This window comes from Brachycentrus maculatus, unplaced genomic scaffold (assembly GCF_059751285.1).
Source record: "Brachycentrus maculatus isolate JH-2025_06_01 unplaced genomic scaffold, ASM5975128v1 h1tg000472l, whole genome shotgun sequence".
In the NCBI taxonomy this organism is placed as follows: Eukaryota; Metazoa; Arthropoda; class Insecta; order Trichoptera; family Brachycentridae; genus Brachycentrus; species Brachycentrus maculatus.
Window position 1 is genome coordinate 725,784 of NW_028281219.1, and position 20,342 is coordinate 746,125.

Consider the following 20,342-nt stretch of genomic DNA (forward strand, 5'->3'; position numbering starts at 1 on the left):
TATATATATATATATATATATATATATATATATATATATATATATATATATATATATATATATATATATATATATATATATATATATATATATATATATATATATATATATATATATATATATATATATATATATATATATATATATATATATATATATATATATATATGTATATATATATATAAATATATATATATATATATATATATATTATATATATATATATATATATATATATATATATATATATATATAAATTTAAAAAATATATTTTTATATGATACTATATCTGTGAGCCTAAGCGGTTCATTATTAGAAGTAGGCATCAAATTGTAGTAGAGTGGGCTCGAACCGAGAATCACGAGCGACACTAACCACGAGACCACAACCCGACACATAATATATACATTATTTTCACACTATATTTCAATTAGAATCTTTTATAGTCCTTTTGGTTCCGTTATTTAAAAAGGCCATCAATTTTCGATGGAGTGGATTCGAACCCAGAAACTCTGATTTTGAATCCACGACATTAACTAACTACGAAACTAAAACCCGACATAAATGCTCATGTTAACAATGTCAACATAATCAACATAATAGTGAAAACATGTATTTCACCTATACTTCTGTCATAGCATAACTTCTGGCATACCATAACCAAGTTATATTAACAAAAGTCCTTAAATTTATGTCAACTTAAGATTACCCATATCCATTTTGACGAATATTTTTAGTCATAATCAAAATTTTTTACCAGAATTTCACTTAAAAATACCACTTTAATTTAGAATACATTGTGACATGTGCTTCGATGCATTTTCAAACATGATTTTTCTACACCTTTAGCAATAGTTCTTGCATATTTTAGATTTTTGTATGTATTCGATGTATACGCTTTATTTTTTTTAGTTTGTAATGTTTATGTATATTGAAAATAAATTAATCGAATTGAATTGAAATCGTGATGCGCAATGCATCGGAACACGTGTCACGATAGATTTTCCGAAATGGTGGTATTTGTTAGGCGAAATTTAAATTAAAAATAGGTAAATTTTTAAAAAATCTTTATACTTGTTTGATATATTTTGTTATTTTTTTCTCGACATTTTAGGTCCATTTGTTCACATATCCGGGTTCCATAAATTTTAGCAGGATGGTTGTAGTAAATCACGGTGAGAATGAGGTAGAATGGTGAATGTTGCACTTGTACAAGGTGATCACTTAAATCACCCTAAAACGGATCGTAAGCCCTGTAAATACCTAGATTTCCATATACTCCTTCTTCTATGTTGAGATGCTAACTTTTTTTCTTTGATATCATCCAAGCAACGAAAATATCAATTTTATATGTATGTATGTTTTACTTACGGTATGTATTGTATATGCATTTACCAGAGTTTATAGATATATCATTTGAATTATCCCTGTAAAGTTTTAAATCTTATTGTATTTTTATAAATTATTCAAACAAACAAATTAATATAAAAATCTTTTATTCAAGTTTAACATAAATAGGTTTTTGGTAAATTATCATATCACAGATAGCAATCGCCAGTAACAAACTTAATATAAGGAGACATATTTAACATAATATAATATAATTAGTACAAATATTTCCTTTAAATGAAAAAAAATATTGACAATAAAATACACTGTCCATTTTTTCGTCAAGATAAAATGACACGAACAAAAATCTATGTTTTCATGCGACTTATTGAGATACTTCTAAAACTAGAAAACAAATTAATACACATAAAAAGGATATTACGTCAATGACACGGTTCAATTTTTTGTCAATATAATATGACATGAGCAATAATCGAAGTTTTCACGAGCGTCTCGACAAAATGAACTTATCAAGATACTAACTTCTATCGCATGACATTTCAACTCGGTTGACACTTTGCAGCGATTTATTCGCTTGATTTAAAACAATTTATGTCGCTTCCGGATTGTCGCGAGTAATCAGGAACACGCTCTATCCGGTTTATATAAAACGATAGATTCGAACTGCATCACAGGACGAATCAGGAACATCACAGCTTGGCACAGACTAAGGAACATCTGATTCGGTTATCCGCGAGATCACATAGGCGCTCGGCACTCTTCGCCTTGGGTTGTTTCAGGTCTTGATCGCGTAGAGGAATGACTGCTTGATATGTCCGCCAGACTTGGCCGAATCGCTGGAAGACGAAGACCGAGAACTGTTCTGCCTCTCCAGCTTGTCCTTGGGTAGCCACTTCTTCTTGGAGGTTCCGAAGTCGGGCTTCAGGAACTTGTCGATGACTTGACGGATGGTGGAGTGCTTCCTCTCAAACGGATTAGGATACATGGTGATTTTTTCCCCTTTTTACGTTAATTTTAATAATAATTCCGCACTCGATTAAAGCTTTACTGATTGATAATAATAACGCGTGGTCAATTACAATAATAATGTTATCGGGTCTCGGCTGATAAAACACGGCGACTTGTCTCGCTTTGAACTAAACGCGTGTACTATCTTTCCCGACTGTCTGGTTTGTGAAGAGCCAATTTGAGCGCCGACGCTTATATAGCCGAGACGAAGATGACTGACGTCACAGCAGTGTGGTTTTTAATGCATTTAGGAATTATAACTCGCCGTACTTACGCATTAGCTTCGGGCTCGGGTTTATACGCGGGACCTGGCCAGTTCCGTTGCGTTCCAGTTGACAATACTAATAATACATGTAAATAAATACCGGATCAACTTGACCACGTTCATGAATCACGGCGAGTTCCTATTTTTGTTCGTCTTCTTTAGGTAACAGGAGGTGAACATTACTTCAACGCATTTGACCTTTCAGGAAATCAAGAATCTAGTATCAAGTATGTACACATACTTTAGTATTTTTTTACAAAAAACGTTATTTATATAAGCATATAACCACTCACCGAGATTTTTCGTCTACCGTTTTCGAGACGTACCCGTCCCTTCGTCAGGACAATCATTACAACAGCATGCAAACAATACCATACGTCACAACGATAACACTATTTATTATATTTTACAGTTTACAATTTTACGTTCAACAGTTACATAAATACATTTATCTTCATGAGTAACAAAATATCCGGTATTTGTAACATTCAAGTTACAAAATTTCACATATGTAATTTGATATAATACCTGTAAGAGGGACGGCAGGGAGGAAAAGGTTATAACTACATAAAATGTTGATCACATGCGATTTTGGTCAACCCAAGGACCAACATACACTAGAGGTTGCAGAACAAACATGCACTACTATGTACACATACTTGATATTACGAGTACTAATATATTATTGGTAATGTAACTTGTTTTTTTAGATACTTGGTAATATAATATAATTTGCTTTAGTGATGATGGCGAAAAATTTCTTTTTATACACCTTTCCATAGAGAAACCAAATACCTACCTATTTTACTGACGTCTTTAATTTTTTGCACACTTAGTGTTGACATTGTCGCCATACAAATTACACGAATACAAGTATCATCGATCGTGAAAAAAAACTTTCATCATTTTGGTAAATACATAATATAAACAGGCAAATATTTAGCTTGAAAAGTTTCATTTGATGGTAATTAATCATTATCCTAGATAGATTAAGAATATAATAATATATAATAATATAAGAACATACTAATATAAGAGTTTCTGCTTAATAAAAAGCTTCTTTACATCTCATCAATAGATGTCTCTAGTGAAGTTCTAGTGATTCAAGAACAAGGTTTCTAAATTGGTTCATATATATATATATAGAACTTCCAAGAATTTGAGTAGTGTGGTTGTCAATAATGGGTAGAATTGGTGAATGTTACACGTGTGTAAAGTGATCACTTAAACCAGCCGATGACGGTCGTCAGCCCCGTAAATGCCCAGACTCCCATATACTTCTTCATCTTTGATGAGATGTCCAAAAATAATAGATAAAGAATAATATGGAAGGATGGGCATTTACGGGGCTTGTGTCCGTCATAGGATGGTTTAAGTGATCACTTTACACACGTATCACATTTACTAATTCTACCCATGATTGACAACCTCACTACTCAAATTCTTAAAACATTTAAATACATTGATTAAATTCAAACCTAGTGTTTTCACTAGAATTTTACTAGATACATCTATTGGTGAGATGAAAAAAGCTTTTCATTGAGCAGAAACTCTTTCATTTGTATGTGAGGTCCGAATCCTGGATTATAATCACACACATGAGAAATGGTACAAAATATCCTTTTTATTAGATTTAAGTTTTGTACTGACATTTCTTGGTAGGACTGCATTTTATATAATAAAATAGCAAGTTTGTAATTATTTCCACATTAATTTTATTTGACCAGCAACCGGATTTCGTCGACATTATTAGACTGGTCTGATGATGTCGGTTACGACATTTTATTATATATCCTTTTAATTGTATTATTTCAGCTTATAATTTGACCAGTTATTTATTTAGAACATATGAAATGTATCCAAATACTTGTTCGCAAATCTGGATTATCTCCAATTAATGGAATTATTAAAAAATAACTCCTCGATTTGTGAAGAATTATATGAACACAAAAAAAAAATACAAAATGTTGTAAGTATAGTTTTATACATACTTGTATTTTGCACATTGCATGTTTAAGCATAACGTTTTATAAAAAAAACAGCTGTAATCGCAGAAATGTTTTTTGTAAAAGGTATTGTAAAATGATTAAAGAAAACACTTGTTTTTTACCACTTGAGTTTTATTATAGACTACATGTTTCAGAAGTTAAACTTCCATCATTCAGGTCTGTATAATAACTATTATTAGTTATTATACAGACCTGAATGATGGAAGTTTAACTTTTGAAACATGTAGTCTATAATAAAACTCAAGTGGTAAAAAACAAATGTTTTCTTTAATCATTGTAACATGTCTTACCACAAAGTTAATGCCGAAACAATAAATAACAATAAATAAATAAAAACAATAAAGGTATTGTAAAGATTTGAAGAGTTATTTTTCATATTATTTTTTGACATCTCAACAAACATAAAGAAGAATATGAAGTCTGTACAGACTTCATATGCTTTTTCATATTATTTTTGACATCTCATCAAAGATGAAGAAGAATATGGAAGCCTGAGCATTTACGGGGCTGACGACCGTCATCGGCTGGTTTAAGTGATCACTTTACACACGTGTAACATTCACCAATTCTACCCATTATTGACAACCACACTACTCAAATTCTTGGAGGTTCTTTATACATGAACCAATTTAGAAACCTTGTTCTTGAATCACTAGAACTTCACTAGAGACATCTATTGGTGAGATGTAAAGAAGCTTTTTACTAAGCAGAAACTCTTATATTAGTATGTGAGGTCCAAATCCTGGATTATAATCACACACATGAGAAACGCCATACAATACCATTTTCATTTTTATTATTTAAGCTTATAATTTGACCAGATAATTTATTTACAACATTTTGAGTGTGTCCAAATACTTGTTCACAAATTCTGGACAATATGAAAATAACTCCTGTAATTGGAGATAATCCAGATTTTGTGAACAAGTATTTAGACACACTCAAAATGTTCCATATGCTTCTTCATCTTAAATTGGAGATAATCCAGATTTGTGTACTAGTATTTGGACACACTTAAAACGTTGTATCTTAGAAACATATTTATTGAGAGTAAATTACTGTGATTATCATATAAATATCCATTTATTATTTTTATTATTATATATAATTTATTTGGCGTGATAACGAGAAATGTGTCAAGACTAAATCAATAATTCTAGTTAATAAATAAATATATACATAGATCAACAGATGTTTTTTGTTTGTTTAAAAGTAATGAAATATATTATGAGCTGCAAAATTACTGTTTTAAAATGTAACATTCATAAATTATTTATCTTTCTTTTTCTTTCCTTTCTCAACCCAGATGGTGCATAGAGCACCGCGTGGTATTCACAACATTTTGAGTGTGTCTAAATACTTGTTCACAAATCTGGATAATCTCCAATCATAGGAGTTATTTCTCAAAAAAGACACAGAAGAAAATGGAAGTCTGGGCATTTACGGGGCTTACGACTGTCATACTATGACAAAATATGCAGGACCAACCTGCCAATGGTTATGCCTGTAGAAAGAGCTACCGCTATGTTGATAAATATCACATTGGATATTCATCTGTTCCATGTGTCCGAAGGAGTTTCCCGAAGCGGGATGCTTTTACGCATTTAACTAGAGTCTTCTTGCTTACTTTTTAATTTGTTTTTTTAATGTTTACGCCTTAAATGTTTGTTTGTAATGTATTTATTAATTATTGAATAAATTTAATTGAATTGAATTGAATTGAATTGAAAATAGTATGAAAAATAACTCCAATAATTAGAGATAATCCAGATTTGTGAACAAGTATTTGGCACACTCAAAATGTTGTGCTGTATGTTGACGCTTATTTATTTATTTATTTATTTATTGAACGGCTGAAGCCTTTAAGATAATACATATACACAGTATCTAATATAAAAATACACTGATGAATACACTAATAGAGAAACAAAAAGTCTTATAACAAATAGTCTTATAACATAAAATCATAATAAAATTACAAATAGTAAGCACTGGTAAATACGTGTCCTTGAAACACTATCAGCGAGCAGCAAGAGAGAGTGAAACACAACGTTTAAATTTATCCATTATAACATGGAGAAGAAATTCTGAGAAAGTACAGATTTCAAGGAGGATAACAATATATTAAATAAATCTATACTTTCAAAAGCATTGGCTAACATGTGAAGCCGCGGAATCGGAGAGAACATGGCATAGTTTGCATTATGTACAAATTCTTCGAATACAGATTTTTGCCTAGTACCTCTTAGACGCACGCTAAGCTTTATTTGATTTAAGTGATAAGGATTTTATACTTGAACTTCCACAGGCGCAGTTCACTTTATCATCGAAGCGGGTAACTACGGACTTCAATGGTTACGCAATGCAACCAGACGCAGACCTAGGCCTTCTCCCGAGCAGCATTGACGCAGTGTCTTTGAACTTGAACCGCCATAACTTGTATACGCGATTGCGAACCATACCGGATCAACTAATGACGTTTCGTAAGAAGACGTACAAAGCCTAACAGACGTTGCAATCACCTTATGGATATATTAACCTGCCCTGGAGTGAGTTTCTGGGGACAAAACTGTAGCTATGGAGTGAGTTTTTTTGTTTTTTTTTTTTCTTTTTATAATTTAATATTACAACGAAGGTGTCGGGTTGTGGTCCCGTGGTTAGTATCGCAGACTCTCAAGTCAGGGTTTCTCGGTTCGAATCCACTCTACCACAATTTGATACCTATTTTTAATAATGAGCCGCTAAGGCTCACAGAAATAGTATGAAATAGAAATATATGTGTAAATAACAAAAATACAAATATTTATGTGTAATTAACAAACAATATGGGAGACGAACACTTCAATATATCGTTCCAAACATTTTTGGTTGTCGACGGAGGTTAGAGGTCAAAATAAAATATGGAACAAAGGCCAAATAAATGAATAGGTAAATGATCAAGAGTAAATTCTAAGAAAATTATAAAAAAGTTATTATTTATATGTTTTTTCTCTTTTTTGTGTGTATATTAGATATAAGCCGTGGTATGGGTTTTTAGTATTATTTTGTATGTACCTAAATTGTATGATAATAATAATCTTTCTGTTATCATACATTCATGATGTAAGTTCAACATCTATTGTTCTATCAACGTAATTGGTAATGACAGAGAAGTCAATTAAAAGCGTAATGGAACAATCTTTTAATTGTCGCATTTATACGACTCTTCAGGAAAATATTAAATAAAATAAAAAAATCTTGGAAATATTCACTACGTCACATCAATTTGTCAAAATATGTATTTTATGGTTTATATATATATATATATATATACCATACTGAAGGTTCCGGGTTCAATTCCTAGGGGGCTGGGGTTCAAATAAAAATCAGTAATTGTTTCACTCTATTATTTATTCAATATTACCCTGGACTGCTGATACCTGAAGCGGAGGGCGGTTATCCTTCCTTCATGTGTTAACGCTGCGTTTATATGATGCAGTGCCCTATGCACTTTGCCTATACACACACACATATATATATATATATATATATATATATATATATATATATATATATATATATAAATAGGGTAGACTGGGTACGGTTGAAACAAAGGACGGTTACGGTTGAAACAGAGCAAATATCTTGCAAACCGTATGTGGTAGGGTGAAGGGTCCAAGGGACGAACAAAGCGGACAACAAGTTCAAACACGAATATCAGTGTTGCATCGCTCGCCGCACGGTGCAGTTGCTTGTAGGAGGCCCTATTGTATTTTGATAACCAAAAGTAAGTATTTTTGTTCTAAGAATTTTCATTTTATTACGGTTTCTATTGAAACGATATTATTGAGTATGATTTCGTGTTTGAAATGAAGCTTGTAGAACACGATATAGTGATTAGTTTAAATGTGCCATTATTGTTAACATTACTATTTTCTGTTTTCCACCTAAAGGAGGGGTTGGGGACGGTTGAAACATTTTTTGTGGGTACGGTTGAAACAACATATTTTTTCAGTTTTCCTGTTTTCTAGATGCCGAGAGTGCGCGCAAGAAAGACTTCGAGAGGGGAGGTCGACTTGTCGAGGTATACATACGCTTATGAGGAGGTTAAAGCAGGAGATTCACTGCGAAAAGCGGCGGAAAAGCATGGATTAAACCACTGTTCGCTTATTAGATATATACGAAAGCGAGATGCATCTGGTGAAGAAGAAAATGGCATATGAACCCCACAACGAAGTTTTTAATAAAGAGCAGGAGCAGGAGCTTGCAAAATACTTGCTACTAAAAAAACAGAGAAAGATGAGATAAGAAAGGAGCATGAAATAAGGTTGAAATGGATGAAAACTAAGTAAGTCAAGAAAAGATTGGATGGAGGAAAAAGTAGAAGGATCGTTAAAGGATCATAATACGCAACAGGAATCATCATCAAAAGAGGACGAGTGCTATTGTCTTGTTTGTCTGTCACTGTATTCAGAGAGCAGATCCGGTGAAAAGTGGATACAGTGCACCACTTGTAAACTGTGGGCTCAAGAAGACTGCACAAAAGGTGGTCCTAGCCACAATTGCGACTCGGAATGATCCCAAAGCTAGATTTTCACTTGATTTATGACTAATCAAAATGAAAGAAGTGTTTCCTTTTAGTTTATTCACAGATTATTTTCGTTCAATTTGTTTTTTTTTTAAATGCCATTGTTTTTAGTTGTTTTTGTTCATTACATATCTGTAGACTGATTAATATTGTCATGCGGTGCCATAATTATTTATAAAACAAAAATAAATAATGAATAAAACGTCTTACAATATTAAATATTGATTTATTTGCGTGTGTTTCAACTGACCCCAATCACTGTTTCAACTGCCCCTGGTATGGGGACGGTTGAAACAAATCGGATGTATTTTTTAAATTTGATCTGCCACTAAAAATAACACACCGGGTACTGAAATAATACTTCCCATTAGTAGACAGAAACATGCTCTTGTATTTAATGCATCTTCATCATCGCTTGACTTGTAAAGAGCAATACTATGGACAATATAAGCAAAATTGTTTCAACCGTACCCAGTCTACCCTATATATATATATATATATATATATATATATATATATATATATATATATATATATATATATATATATATATATATATATATATATATATATATATATATATATATATATATATATATATATATATATATATATATATATATATATATATATATATATATATATATATATATATAAATATATATATATATATATATATATATATATATATATATATATATATATATATATATATATATATATATATATATATATATATATATATATATATATATATATATATATATATATATATATAAATATATATATATATATAAATATATATATATATATATATATATATATATATATATATATATATATATATATATATATATATATATATATATATATATATATATATATATATATATATATATATATATATATAAATATATGTATATTATATATATATATATATATATATATATATATATATATATATATATATATATATATATATATATATATATATATATATATATATATATATATATATATATTTATATATACATATATTTTTTTTAATCCTTTACCGCACCCCAATGGTGCATAGGCACTGCTTCATATAAATGCAGTGTTATCTCGATCGATTACACATGAAGAAAAGGTGATCAGCCCTCCACTTCAGGTACCAGTCCAGTGTAATATTGAATAGATATTAGAGTGAAAAAATCACTTACATTTATTAAACCCCCCTGGGAATCGAACCCGGGACCTCCAGAACGGTAGCCGAGCATGCTGACCATTACACTACGGAGGCGGACATTATATATAAATATATATATATATATATATATATATATATATATATATATATATATATATATATATATATATATATATATATATTGTATATATATATATATATATATATATATATATATATATATATATATATATATATATATATATATATATATATATATATATAAATATATATATATATATATATATATATATATATATATATATATATATATGTATATATATATATATATATATATATATATATATATATATATATATATATATATATATATATATATATATATATATATATATATATAAATATATACATATTTATATATATATATATATATATATATATATATATATATATATATATTATATATATATATATATATATATATAATATATATATATATATATATATATATATATATTTACATATATATATATATATATATATATATATATATATATATATATATATATATATATATATATATATATATATATATATATATATATATATATATATATATATATATATATATATATATATATATATATATATATATATATATATAGATATAAATATAAATATATATTTACAGTCAGTTGATCTACATTTAATGAAGAACATTTTAATGACCCTTTATTTAACACTTAAATTTTCCCTAAAAATACTAAGATATGCGATTATTACACATTTTCTTACATGTCGAGGGAATCCCAAAATGTAATTGTTCTTTTTCGTTATCTATAGTATATTTAGAGAAAATAATACATATCTTTTCAAGGAATATTACTATGCCGTTGGATACTGTAAAACGTATTATACAGTTTAGTGTTTTTGGACATCTGAACAAAGATGAAGAATATAGGGTCTTTAGGCTGGTTTAAGTAACCACTTTACACACGTGTAACAGTCACCAATTCTACCCATGATTGCTACACTTTTAAAAATTTTGGATGTTCTATATGTATGATCAAATTTCGAAATATAGTGCTTGAATCACTAGAATTTCGCAAGAGACATCTATCTGTGAGATGAAAAAAACTTTCAGTTGAGCAGAAACTCTTTCATTTGTATCTTAGGTCCGAATACTGGGTTATAATCACATACATGAGAAACGCCAGAATATCCCTTTTCATTTAATTACTTTAGCTTATAATTTGACCAGTTATTTATTTATATTTATCTCTAATTATAGGAGTTATTTTTCAAATTATTTATTGACATCTCAGCATAGATGAAGACTAAGTACTTACGTAAATGCCCATTCTTCCATATTCTTCTTCATCTATGTTAAGATGTCAAAAATTAATGCGAAAAATAACTCCTGTAATTGGAGACAATCCAGATTTGTGAACAAGTATTTGGACACACTAAAAATATTGTTAACTCTATATTGCCTTTTGTAAATTTTGATGTTAAAGGGTGCATATGTAGAAGATAATAAAATATTTTTTCAAGACGATTTTTTACTACGTTTGTGCATTAATTTTCGGGAAATTTCAATCAAATATATACCTATATTGATACCAGGTTTATAAAGGTTTTCTTGCAGGTATCCCTGTTGGAAAGTCCTCACGAAAGATGACAAGGACGCCAGATTATTGTTGAAGCATTCCAGAGAGCATTAGTACTTGGACACACTAAAATGTTGTTTTATTTTATTTTAATAAGTGCATTCTTTATTGTTATTTTACATATTTTTGTGAAAAGCATTAGCCGTTAGTAAAATAAAGTAATATATAAAGTAATAAAAAAAGTTAAAAAATGAATGTGAGCAGTTAAATGAATTATTTTACCTTTTTACAACATTTTGAGTGTGTCCAAATACTTGTTCACAAAATCTGGATTATCTCCAATTACAGGAGTTATTTTCATATTATTTTTTGACATCTCGTCAAAGATGAAGAAAACTATGGAAGTCTGGGCATTTACGGGGCTGACGACCGTCATAGGCTGGTTTAAGTGATCACTTTACACACGTGTAACATTCACCAATTCTACCCATTATCGACAACCACACTACTCAAATTCTTGGAAGTTCTATATATATGAACCAATTTAGAAACTTTGTTCTTGAATCACTAGAACTTCACTAGAGACATCTATTGGTGAGATGTAAAGAAGCTTTTTTATTAAGCAGACTTCTTTACATCTCACCAATAGATGTCTCTAGTGAAGTTCTAGTGATTCAAGAACAAGGTTTCTAAATTGGTTCATATATATATAGAACTTCCAAGAATTTGAGTAGTGTGGTTGTCAATAATGGGTAGAATTGGTGAATGTTACACGTGTGTAAAGTGATCACTTAAACCAGCCTATGACGGTCGTCAGCCCCGTAATTGCCCAGACTTCCATATTCTTCTTCATCTTTGATGAGATGTCAAAAAAAATAATATTTTACTTTATTTTTATCAATATATTTATATAAGAACAATACACATTGTATTATGATGATTTACGTTGATTTATTTGAATATAATATATTCGCGATGTATCTTTTGTACATACGTAATGTGAGACCACTTCGATGAAAACATTTATTATTTTTTTCTTTTCTCAATGCTCTGAAGTTGGCAAGTGAAGAATTTATTCAGGTAGGATTGGTACAGGAGCAACGACCCTAAATGGAGAAAGGGAGAGGTAAAAACATCCTTTTTCTGTACCTTCTTCCAAAAGGATTCTCATTAATCAATTCGTATAGTTGGTTCACGGGATACATTCACTATGACGCAAAAAAGAATTATTTCCCATTATAAAAATACCAAAAAAGGAAAAAAAATATCGTCTCCGTAGTGTAATACGCTAATGGTCATACGCTTGGCTACCGTTCTAGAGGTGCCGGGTTCGATTCCCAGGGGGAAGGGGTAAAAAAAAATATTTTTTTAAACTTTAATACTTATTCAATATTACCCTGGACTGGTACCTGAAGCAGAGGTCTGAACACCTTTTATTCATGTGTTAACAGTCAAGATAACATTGTGTTTATATGATGCAGTGCCCTATGCACCATTGGGGTGCGGATAAGAAGCCTAGTTCAGTGCCAACAAGATCTAAAAAAATTATGAATATGATTTTGACAAGGAAATCAACCTCAAATTTGTGTCTGGAATAACAAATAAATTTTTACTCTTTCTTCGTCGTAATTTCCATAGGACCATTACTTTCTTATAGTAGGTATTTTAGTTTTTGTATATATTCTTTATTACTAGAATTTGGTGAATTTATTTTGATTTCATTATAATGTTGTTCAAATCACCTAGTATTATTTTCAATGAATATTTTTTAAACGAATGGAGGTTACATTTCAATGATGTATAGCATCTTTGTACTGGGGAAACCCCACAGTAAGGTTAGGTTACGTGCACACGCGAGTTTAATCAAATGATAATCACCGTATAATCAAATCCAGCTCGGAGCAGCGTTGCTTGCCTACGTATACGTTGAAGAAACACAAAACTTAATCAGCATAAAGGGTCGCTTTCAGTACGAATTCAGACACCACCAGCTATGGAGATCTATCGAAATGAGTTTGTAACTTTGCCCTATCTTATATAGAAAAATAAATTAAAAAAACAGTTTTTTCTCCATTCATTTACTACTCTAAAACTAGTAAATTTTACATGAACTTCTAGTGCAGCCGGTCGTCTTCTAAATTTGCACGTTTAAGATTTCATATTACAGTTAAGATTTTTTGACAATTCTTTATTATTTTTCTACCACGTGGACAAATTTGCAAATAGGATTTTTTATCCAGTTATTGCATCATTATGTTACACTTTTTTATAATTAAAATGACAACCAAGGCAATTATATGTAATACATTCACTGAATACAGAAACTGGAAAGCTTTGAAAATAGGTGTCTGAGTCGAATACTGGGTGTAAAGTGGTCTGACTTCGTCAGGAATGAGGACGTCAGATGTCAGATTCTTTACGAAACCCGTTGGAGAAAAATTAGACCGATAAAATAGTGGTTAAAAACAAAGTTAATTTATTTTGTAAAGTTTGTATAATGTGTCACAAAGAATCTGTGAAAAACATACAAGAAATTCAGGATATTGCATCAAAATGCCTTGTTGAAAATTTTAAATTATTTTTGAATCATGATCTCTAGCTTTGTCCTTCTCATGAGAGAATACAAACTTTGATTCATTCTTCGCTAATTTTTCGTATTATTTTTTGACATCTCATCAAAGATGGAGAAGAATACGGAAGTCTGGGCATTTACGGGCTGACGACCGTCATAGACTGGTATAAGTGATCGCTTTACACACGTGTAACATTTACCAATTCTACCCATTATTGACAACCACACCACTTAAATTCTTGTTCACTCAAGTTCTATACATATGAACCAATTTAAAAACCTTGTTCTTGAATCACTAGAACTTCACTAGAGACTATAATTTATTGGTGAGATGAAAATAATTTAATAATTTTCAGTAATTCAGTAATTTTGTTATTTTTCTCAGCTCTTTCTCTCATCGTTTGTCTACAATTAATATCTGGTCACAAATTGTAAACAGCTTGGAAACCTTGACCACTTTTACTACCTTTTTTTTGAAAAAAGTTAGAAGAAATTGTACATATATATAAATATTTCTTTTATAAAATGAGCTTGAAAAAGTTCTTTCGAAGAAGGCACACACTCATAAGATAATATTTTCTTCCTTAAGAATGGTGACACATATATTTTCCGAAGAAAAGCATACTTTGCAGGAGTAAATATTGAATGTTTTTTATGCTAAAGAAAGATTTTTTTACACGAAAACCTTTTTAAGTACTCACATAAAGAACTCATATTATATTTTCAAATATTTCCGACTGTTTACTTTTATATGCCTTAAAATGTATGATTGTATATGTACGGGTCCATCGTGACGTAGTTGGGTAGATGCTTGACTGCAAAACTGGCATCACGGGTTCGATTCATATCATGCTCATCATATCATTCCTCGTTTTCCTCTACCTCTCCCCCCCAATTCTTTACATGATCATATTCCTTTTGTTTTTCCTTTCTTCATCGATGTTATAATTACATTACTACTACTACTACCACCATGCCGTTTCCCCGCAGGGAAATATAATATACATCTAGTCATACATGCCCTCCGATTACGTAGACTTTTGACACCACCAATCAGAACCTTAAATCTGGTGGTCATGGTGGTGTTAGTGGTGGTGGTAGTGGTGGTGGTAGTGGTGGTGGTAGTGGTGGTGGTAGTGGTGGTGGTGGTGGTGGTGGTGTTGGTGGTGGTAGTGGTGGTGGTGGTGGTGGTGGTGGAGATGGTGGGGGTAATGGGGGTGGAGGGGTGGTGGGGGTAGTGGTGAACGATAATATTTTTTGGATAAAAACTATTATCATTCATACTGCAATCTATAACATATATGCATTTTTAGATATTTTCGGTGTGCATTTATGTACAAGCACTATCTGCTCACCAATTTAAAACAGTTGTATCAGGTAAAAACCGTGTCCTGTATTAAAAGTCTATTGGTAAGTCAGTTGGAAGGTATTGCTTCTTATTTATAAACCCGCCAATGTTAAATTAACAAATATTAACACCTTTACATCTCAACATATCTATGGAAGTCTGGGTATTGACAGGGGTTACGGCCTGTCATGGGCTGTTTAAGTGATCATTTTACATAAATGTAATGTTCACCATTTTACCCATAATTAACATCCATATTTGTAAAACCTAACAAAACACAGAACACTTAATAACCTATATTTAACAGTTTACATCTTACAACATTTTGAGTGTGTCCAAATACTTGTTCACAAAATCTGGATTATCTCCAATTACAGGAGTTATTTAAAAAAATAATAGTTTTCATCTTATTTTTCTATTAGAATCACGATAGTAAATTATTTTAATTTTAAAATATAATACATTAACTAAACACATTTCAATTATTCATTGTGGGTATTTTGTTTGACTACAAATGTGAATTTTAAAATATATATAAAAACATGTTTGTCAAATCAGGACTTACCATACATTATATAGTGCATATTATGCAAAGTCGGTATTCCGTTTGTTTTTATGCCTTAGCGTAGAAATAATCTAATGTTAATTCCATTTAATTTATTATTAGATTAAAACCAATATTTTTAGCTTTTCCACTTTTTTATTTGACCAGCGACCGGGTTTCGTCGTTACCGACATCATCAGCTAAAAATATTGGTTTTAATCTAATAATAAATTAAAAATGCAATTCCATCACGAAGTGTCAGTGGATAATATAAATCTATTAATTCCATTTAATATTTTCTCTGTATACAAATAATAATAAATAAATAATAATAAATACAAATAATAATAAATAAATAAACATGTGTTAGGTACTTGAGCTTAAATACTTAAAGTTAAAAGATTTATTATTTTTTGACATCTCATCAAAGATGAAGAAGAATATGGAAGTCTGGGCATTTACGGGGCTGACGACCATCATAGGCTGGTTTAAGTGATCACTTTACACACGTGTAACATTCACCAATTCTACCCATTATTGACAACCACACTACTCAAATTCTTGGTAGTTCTATATATATGAACCAATTTAGAAACCTTGTTCTTGAATCACTAAAACTTCACTAGAGACATCTATTGGTGAGATGTAAAGAAGCTTTTTACCAAGCAGAAACTTTTATATAAGTATGTGAGATCCGAATCCTGGATTATAATCACACATATGAGAAACGCCAGAAAATACCATTTTCATTTTTATTATTAAGCTTATAATTTGACCAGATAATTTATTTACTTAGCTTATAATTTGACCAGATAATTTAGTAAATTAATTAAATACTTATGGTTAAAAGATTTATTATCATTTTTATTATTTACGACTTGGAATAGCACAAGACTCTAACATTAGGCACGTTTTGTCATTATTGTTTTAAATTTGATTTTTTTTCTTTGTTTAATTTTTTTTTTGCATTATATAAACATGACGTAAATTCAAATACAAAAATATATGAATAAAATATTAAAACAAAAAAAGATCCCACAAAGGCATGGCCTGTGTGTGGGTAAACAATATAATTTAGGTCATAGTAAAGGACACTATCAAGAATACAATAGATATTATAAGAAGAACTAGAATAAAATTGTTAATACAAAAAATACAAAACTCTTGGTGAATTTATTATTTACACTCTTGATTTTATTATTTTCATTTAGATATGTATATATTACTTTATTTTTTATTTAGGCATTTACTTTGTGGTAAGACACATTGAAATTAAAGAAAACACTTGTTTTTTTTACCACTTGAGTTTATTTTATGACGACTTGTTTTGGAAGCTAAGCTTCCATCTTCGGTTGTAATTGTAAAGTAAAATACTTTACGCACTTGTAACATTCACCAATTCTACCCATTATTGACAACCACACTACTCGAATTCTTGGAAGTTCTATATATATATGAACCAATTTAGAAAGAAATATATATATATATATATATATATATATATATATATATATATATATATATATATATATATATATATATATATATATATATATATATATATATATATATATATATATATATATATATATATATATATATATATATATATATATATATATATGAATATAGAACTTCCAAGAATTTGAGTTGAATTTACGTGTATAAAGTGATCACTTAAACCAGCCTATGACGGTCGTTAGCCCCGTAAATGCCCAGACTTCCATGTTCTTCTTCATCTTTGATGAGATGTCAAAAAATAATACCTTCATTTTTAATTCTGTATTGCTACAATTCCCACACATTCGTCTGAGGGAACGCATTTCAATGGTGTTCACTCTGCTTTCATCCTTCTCAAAAGAAAATTGTGTAATACCTAATTATACAGTTCGAGAAACCATATAACCTCATTTCCTAGACTTGTGCTGAATTTCAATTGAATTGTCAATAAGAGCAAAGTATAAGGAAAATGTTTTTGAAAATATAAAAAAAATTCGTCATAAAATTAGAAAAGTGGCATATTTTAACAACGTGACTTTAGACGTTCTTAATCATTTTGATTTATATAAATTTAACAATTTTTTCTCTTATATATTACATAATGCAGTACACATATTTTTAAAAAAAAAAAAAAATAAAATATAAAACGTTTTATAGGTATCTGTTCTTTTATTTAATTGAATAACCACTGTATAGTTTTTTACAAGTATATTTTATTCAACCGTATTCGTTGGAAAATGCCATAACTAGGCGAAACAATTGTCACAATATTAATTTTCATGTGTTTTTAACAATAAAAGTTTGAATTCAAGTCATACTAGAATACAATCCTACAGTTAATTCAAAACGTTTGAAATGAAGAAGGTTAGAAAAATGTAATAAAAACTAACTAACTAACTAACCATTACGCCGCTTCCCCGCTGGGGTAGGAAGAGAGAATAGAACGCGACACAACTCTGTCTTTTCAAACATTCTTCGCCTCTTACACGTTCATGCATCTCCTCATACATACCCGCCGATTATTACGACTCCTAACCTGACCACTTTCAAGTATTTTGTATAACTGATCGCGCCATGTTTTTCTCGGCCCTCCTCTGCTCCTTTTTCCTATTACATTCGCCTAGTAAATTTGTTTTTCGTTCTTTCCTCATTCATTCGTTCTACATGTCCAAACCATCTCAACACACCTTTCTTAATTTTATCGATAATGCTTATCTCAGCTTTGCATTCCTTCCTTATTTCACTATTCGAACATCTATCATACATCGTTTTATCGCACATTCTTCTGAGAGATCGCATTTCGACTGCATTCAGTCTACTTTCATCCTTTTTTTGCCAACTCCATGTTTCACTTCCATACATTAGAGTTGGAACCAGGACTCCGTTGTGCACTGCCAGTTTAGCCAGGTAGGTTTTTATTTGCTATAACTGATATATTACATGTAATATATTCCAAAATATAATTTTGTTAATATGTTTTAACATAGATAGCAAATAATCTGGATTGAAGAGAATATATCGAATGTTGGTTTTTAATATATTTTTTTTCCTAAAAATCAGAAGAATTTTTTACAGCAGTTAGTGAAATTGTTACACAATGGATTCTAATAACACTGTTTAAATGAAAAACAAATATATACAATGATATTCACCTTCATTCTAAATTTCACCTTGTGTGGTTATTGATCCTGACATGAACGATTTTCTATGTATGAAAAACCCACTTAAATGTCAATTTATTTGTTCATATAGGTTTAAACGTTTAAACATTTCGTTTGAAAGACTTCTTGAAAAATCTTGACTTGTTATATTTCGAAATTTTCGATCGCTTCTGAAATTCAAGTTATGGGAAAAGTGAAGGCAGAAAAGATCATCTATCATTGTAAAATGACTTTATTTTTTAAAAATAGTTTTAATAATTCTTGAAAGTATGAAATAAAATTTCACAAATAAAGTACATAATTTTCTTAACATACAATATTACTATAACTCCGGCACACTAGATAAAAAATACTCAAACAGATATTTTTGTTGAAACAAAATATATTTTTTTGTGCAAAATTCTATCATCAATACACTTGTTTATTGTTTATTTGCTATACAGAAATATCATAAGTTATTTTTAATCATAAATTCAATTAATGGGGATTCAACGTTTAAATAATCGATTCAAAGATTTGTTTCTTCAACTATCCAAAATTATAATAAACTTTCAACAGATGATAGTATAATTAAAAAAAAAAATACATATAAATAAATAGATATAAGGTAGAATTGTTGATTCCGGATCTAGAATACAAGGGATGAATCAGAATTTGACATATTATTTGGAGGAATAAAAAGACTTTGTTTTTTGATCCAGTCACTTTTAAAACAAATT

General features: G+C 29.6%; 2 long non-coding RNA genes across 2 annotated transcripts; both read left to right on the forward strand.

Moving 5' to 3' along the window:
• Positions 1-2,754: 2,754 nt before the first annotated feature.
• LOC148302233 (uncharacterized) lies at positions 2,755-12,104 on the forward strand. Its single transcript, XR_015838684.1, has 3 exons — positions 2,755-2,850; positions 6,941-7,214; positions 12,037-12,104. It is a non-coding gene; the product is annotated as an uncharacterized LOC148302233 (long non-coding RNA).
• Positions 8,346-9,418, forward strand: LOC148302234 (uncharacterized). Its single transcript, XR_015838683.1, has 2 exons — positions 8,346-8,398; positions 8,643-9,418. It is a non-coding gene; the product is annotated as an uncharacterized LOC148302234 (long non-coding RNA).
• Positions 12,105-20,342: the final 8,238 nt, after the last annotated feature.